Below are 6,698 nucleotides of genomic sequence, written 5' to 3'. Positions count from 1 at the left end.
CGATGTTGTTAAGACCATGTTGGAGCAAGATCCTTTTCTGACAACATCAGAGATATCAGAAAGGCTTAATTCAGCTCAGCAAACCATTTTGGACCATATTCGGAAGATAGGATTGGTGTGGAAATATATTATTTAATAAAGTTTATTGACAATAAGAAAAATTTGTATTTTGTTTTATTCCAAAAACGGACAGAACTTTCTGGTAGACCTTATATTTAGTAACCAATGAGAATTATTTGCCAGTGCAATTTTCACTCTTTCTAACCCCACCCCCCTCATTTAGAAAGAGAATGGCACACATTTTTTATTTCAGGGGTGTTCTTTCCAGATATTGGCCAAGAGTGAATTTTAGATAGTCTGGGTTTTACTTTAAACACCAAATAGCTATTTAAATTATTTTTCATTAAAAATGTTTTGTTTCTTATAAACATACTAAAGAAATACCAAAAATAATACATTTTTAAATTTTGACCAGGTTGTCTCTCTGCTGGCAAGAATGAATTCAATACTCACTAAAATTATTAACTTTTTTTAAATATTATACTGGGATTTTTTCCCATTTGTATCTATAAGACCACCTGAAAATAGTATTTAAAAAGTGAATCTGAATATATAGATAACAAGTTATCATATTTATTATATGGTTTTATTATATATAATATTTTTATAATTCTCAAACCCTTTTTGGTTAGCCAGGAAATACAATATGTTCTATAGTTTTCTTATAAAACTGTCTCTCTCAAAGTTTCTTTTTTAATCCATTTGGACATTATCTTATTTTATTTTAAGGAGTTAAATGTAAAAATAATTTTAATTCATTTTTTTAAATTTAATGAGTTGACATTGGATAATATAATCATATACATTTTAGGTATACATCTCTATGATACATGATATGTGTATTACATTTTGTGCTCATTATCCAAAGGGGTGGGGGCTTTAACATGCAATACTATGACTTAATGTCCTCAAAACTTATCATTTGCCTGACCAGGTAGTGGCACAGTGGATAGAGCATCTGACCTGGGACGCTGAAGACATAGGTTCAAAACCCCAAGGTCAATAACAGGCTCACCAGTTTGAGCGCAGGCTTACCAACTTGAGTGTGGGCTCACTGGCTTGAGCACAGGATCGCTGGCTTGAGCATGGGGTCATAGACATGACCCCGTGGTTGCTGGCTTGAATCCCAAGGTTGCTGGTTTGATTCCAAAGTTGCTGGCTTGAGCAAGGGCTCAATGGCTCATCAGGAGGCCCTCCCCCCACCCCCTGTCAAGGCACATATAAGAAAGCAATGAATGAACAACTAAGGTGCTGCAACTGAGTTGATGCTTCTCTTCTCTCTTCCTATCTGTCTGTCCCTGTCTGTCTCTGTCTCTTTCTCTTGCTAAAAACAAATAAAAAACCCCACAACAACAACAAAAAACTTAGCATCTAATTGGTGAAATAAAGCCTAAGTATGAAAAGAGTTAACAAGTAAAACAATTCAAGATTTTAATAAAAGTCAAAATATTCAGCTTCCAGAAACATTTATTGGCCTTTTACTAAATGCCAGGAACTATTTTGAACTCCAAAAATTGTTGTTGGGGTCCGTGGAGAAGCTCTTTATTTCTTCAGGGTCTTAAGGACTTTTGTAAATAGAATTGTGATTAATTAATTATATTAAAATATGGTTCACTTTTCTCCCAGGCTTTTTATATAGAAGAGTTTGGTGTCTGAAAATACAGAATGTAGATCCCACCCTTTCACTGCCCCTCCCAGTTGATGCTTACAGCCAATAAATCTGTAAAGAAATAATATGGAGTGTTCAAATTGTTACCAGAATGCACACTGGGAGTGACCAAACAACACTATCTGGAATTTTTGTGCAGCACAATGACAGCTGTGTTAGCAATTTAGAAAGTGATGGATTGACATAATGTTATAAAGCAATGTCTGATCACAAGTGACTTGCACAATTTTATGCCCAAGCTGGTTTAGTTAGAGCTAGGTCCGTAGTGAAACAGATATCAGAATCATCCTACATTGTTTTTCTGCAGATGACACTGCTTTTTGTTTTACAGAAAAAAGTCATTAAATAGGACTCTTTCCAGCTCTGTTTACATCTCCTCACACCCTGTTTTCACATCAACATTTATCTGTTTTTCATACCATCTCTGGGAAAGGGGCCCTTCCGTTTTAAAGATAATCTACCAACCTAGTCTCTTCATCCTGTTCTGTAGAGCACATTAAACTCTTCTTCCTCCTTTATAGCTAAAGAATTCAAGGTTCTCTCTTCTCTGGAATATTCTCTCTCCCTCTTATGCCTTTTAAATGCCCAGCTCTCTCCCTGGTTTGCCTCTCCATATTCAAGCACATAGATACAGACATCTCCCTTTGTCTGATTCACAGTCATCCTAAACTCTGTCAGCAGCTGAACTCACCGTCTACCCCACCTCCCCCAAGTCTGTTTCCTTCTCTTGTTTTCCCTATTTTGATTAATGGCTGTACCCAGCTGACACCCAGATTTCCTCTGCCTTTGCATTTTAAACCCATCGGCGATCCTATTCTAAACCCATAAACAATACCTGTCTGGACCACAGGCTATAAACCAGCAACAAATATTGTATATAATGCCTGTAATTTCAAGGATAGGATAACATATAAACATAGATTAAAATTTCATCAATAAATATGTATTGGGTTTTACTATGTGAAAACCAAATTAACAGAATGCCAAATCTAGATCTAGACTGAATTTTTATTTCTCCATTATCTACATGGAGTGTCAAGAAACAATTGAATTAAGGAAAAATGAAGAATGATAAAACACTAAATTTAATTACTTGGCTTAATTTTTATTTTCAAACATTTCTTTCATGTATGATAAGTTAATAATCTGAAATTGAGTCACTTGCTGATGTAAACTAAAAATGGAAATGTTTATTCTCCTGAATTCTTACTTTTCAGCTCCACAGCACTCAGCTGGCTGGCCAGAGCCAGTCCTGGGAAAGCTATGAAATAAAGTAAGTGGTTTTAAATATTTTAAAAATGATTTTATCTGGCATTAGGTGTCAAAGCAAAAAATTGCACTGGACAAATTTGAACAAGTAAGAAAGACTTTATTCATAAGAAACCAGAACTCAGTCTGAACTCAACTCCACAGAAACAAAAAGTAGTGTTTCTTTTAAGAGGTGGTGAGACCTTGGCTGGTTGCTCATTAGTAGAGTGTCAGCCTAGCATATGGATGTCCAGGGTTTGATTTCTGGTCAGGGCACACAGGAGAGGCAAACATCTGCTTTTCTCCCCCTCCATCTCCTCTTTCCTTCTCTCTTCTTTTCCTGCAGCCAGTGGCTTGATTGGTTCCAGAGTAGGCCCTGAGCATTGAGGATGGCTCTCTGGGTCTGAGCGTTGGCCTCAGGCAGAGGATAGCTGGGTTGAGGAGAGCATTGGCCCCAGGAGGGGGGTTGCTCGTGGAAGGGAGGTTGCTGGTCCAGGCACATATGGGAGTCTGTCTCACCATCTCCCCCCCCCTCTCTTAAAATAAAAAAAGAGGTGGAGAGAGGGAGAAATCATAGTTCATCAGTGTTTGTCAACTGGCTTTAACCAAAAGAAAAGAAACAGAGCCAGAAACCCACTGAAGTGAGACTCCTGTCCTTCTACAGATGGAGGTGCTGGAGAAAGGGGTGCCGTCTTCCTTTCTTGCTGACAAGATTTCACAGGAATGGTATCCAAGTGCTTGGGAAAGACATTTCTGGGTTGTGAAAAGAGCAAAAAGCTTTTTAAAATATTTACATCTCAAAAGGGCAAGGAAAGAATTTACAGTGATCAGGTTCCTAAAGTAAATGTTCTAAGAAAAGCGAGGTGGAGGGTAGTGTCAGGAAAAGCCTTTGCTAAGGGTTAGTCATGCTGGAGGGGCATGTGAGGCTGCCTTGGTGAAGGGGGTGCAAATTCCTTGACTTCATTTCAATTTGCCCTAATGTCTCTCTGAGCCCATTTTCTATAGCATATCTTTGTGGTTGCTCAATATTTGATTTTGGATTTAGAGAATCTATACTATAATAGCTCTGCTTAAGTTTTAGAATGACTTGTCCTATTACTTTTTAATTAAGCATACATCTGTCAATGGATTTGTGTTTTTAATCAAAAGGGTACAATAGAGCAGTTAGTTGCTAGAAACTGTGTAAAACTAAGCCACAGTATTCTTAAAAGACATTGATCCTATTTTGACTCTTAAATTCTGATGTAAGAACACTCATAAAAGACTGCCGTGAACAGAACAGGCAGAGATAACACAAGCTCAGACACACAAAAGCTAATTATGTACAGTAAATGGTTTGAATGTGAGCCAATAGGAGATTGGGGAGTAAGCCTATTAAAGCCATTATAATAGAAGACATGAAATGAGACAAAAGAAATGAGGGATGGAAATGTAATGCATGGAAGGAAAGTCATATGGGAGATTAAGAAAATTACATTGCTATTGTATTTTGTTCTAGTTAAAGTGAATGACCTTCTTTGGCAATGGTTCATGAATCCAGTCTTTATAAGAGAACACAGACACGTACAATGGCATACAGGTCAGCTCCTTTTGGCTTTTTTTCTGTTTTTTTTTCCCCCGATTCTTTTCTTCTTAATGCTTATGTAATTACCTACATTGCAGATATGCAGTCTAGTCTATGCACATTAAACCTTAAAGAAGGGAGATGCGATAAGCTATACTTATCTAGCTGGACACTTTTCCAAGATCATATCCTTTTTACAATCCATTAATGTATTGGATTTATACATTAATAACTTTAATTGATGAAGAAATGTGTTGTTATGATACCAGACTAAAGGGGTCCATTTAACTGCATGTATCAAAGCCTGATAAGACATGAACAAGACCTTGCAGCAAAAAAAGTGAGGGTTTATTTCAGGATGTGGCCCATGATGGGAAACAGGTTAGCTAGTGCTCAAAGTACTGGCTTCCAGGGTATGGGTTTTCTAGGAGAAAAACCATTCAGCATGGTGACTAAGGGAGGTAGTCTGTACTGGTTGATCGGTGCTAGGCGAGGGGTAGTTGATCGGGCATCTGGTGCTGATGTCAGTCATGCTGTCACTTTACCTGGTTTTGCAGCTCTTTTGGGCCAGGAGCTAAGACACAACAACATAACTGTGGCCCACCTGTTACCTCTGGTTTGACTGGAACTCTGCCTCTGTGGGCAGCAGACCAGAGGCTTTCCTCCTAAGACTCTTTGATGCTGCTCAGAATTTCATTGTCCTGAGGGCTTAATGATAAAGGAAGTGGTTGTACAAGGGAAGAAGAGGCAGGTGAGTCAGAGTGCTGGATAAGGTCAGTTTGAATCAAAAGGAAAGAAAGGAGAAAAGGTCTTATTACAGAAATGAAATTTCTACATGGTTACAGTCAGAGCATTTTCCCAACTTTCAGTGAACTGCTAGGCCCAGGAGTACTGGCCCTTACTTTGTGGCTGTCTCCATGTTGGTGGAAGGTGAAAATTGTAATCAATTCTCATGCTCCTAAATATGAATAATATGATATATTAGTCCTATAACAAGACATCAGTAGACCCTGGGGATAGGGAGGGGAAACAAAACATAACTTTGGTGCCATCTCTGATCTGTCCTAGATAAAAGATTGTCCTAGAATCAATTCCATGTTAATGAATGTGCACTTAACTCTCAGAGGGTGGGAGAGAGCACATACCTCTCTATCAGAAAGTGATAGGAGAAGGAGGCACAGAATGGGGTGAGTTTGATGCACTGCTATGTTACATAGTAGTTTTACAGAGATTAGATACTGGTCCAGGGATTCCCCAACTTTCTTAGTTCACAGCAAACTTAGTGCTCAGGAATTTTTTTATGGCATATCTAGACCCAAGGAAATGGTAAACAGTTGTGTTTATTAACTAGATAGGTCCAATTTTTAATAAATATTTATTTTAAAAGTTAATAGTTATTTGAAAAAAGAATACACCTAATGTGAAAAAAATTATATTTTTATTTAATTTTAAATGATTAGAGTTACTAGTGTGTACATCGCTTGGACACCTTGCACCTCCTCCAACCTGAGAATCAGACCAACGCTGCCATCCTCGTTCCTATCCCACACTGATTACCATACACACTTGGCTCTTTATCAGCATGGTTGCCGAAAACCCAACTTTCAAAGATATGACATCAGAGAAATATCTATAGTGCAGTCAAATAAGACTAAATTCCTCCAGCTAACAGTTTGTAGAGAGTAAAACAGATAATCCAGTGTTGCTGTGTTTTCTTAAAAATTTAAATATCCCACAGGGCCTTCTTGAGTTGACTATGGCATGAATAAGGGCAAATACAAACGTAAAATAAGAGGCTTAATTCTCCCTGTGTAAAATAAAGACACATTTCTCTTTTTACTTTTCTTAACAAGTATTTCCTTTAGAAAACTTGTAACTTCTTTCTGTTGGGAGGGAGTTCTGGTTTTTCTTTTGGGGGAGGGGTGGATTCTGTTTTTAATTACGTTTCCCCAAGCTTTTGGACTTAGTCTCAGAATATGATCCTAGACACAAAGAATGTAATCTTTTTCAGACATTTTTACTTTTTTATATGAAATGGTTTGTATGACACAACATTACCACAACCTTCTAAACGTTGGAAGGCAGGTGTCACATTCCCTTTTAAAAGTTATTTTTAGATACAAAGAGCAATCTGACAGGCATACTGTGTGTTGCCCG

The sequence above is a fragment of the Saccopteryx leptura genome, chromosome 4 (genome assembly GCF_036850995.1).
Source record: "Saccopteryx leptura isolate mSacLep1 chromosome 4, mSacLep1_pri_phased_curated, whole genome shotgun sequence".
Lineage (NCBI taxonomy): Eukaryota > Metazoa > Chordata > Mammalia > Chiroptera > Emballonuridae > Saccopteryx > Saccopteryx leptura.
The sequence above is the reverse complement of the archived record's forward strand: the minus strand, read 5'-3'. Positions refer to the sequence as shown.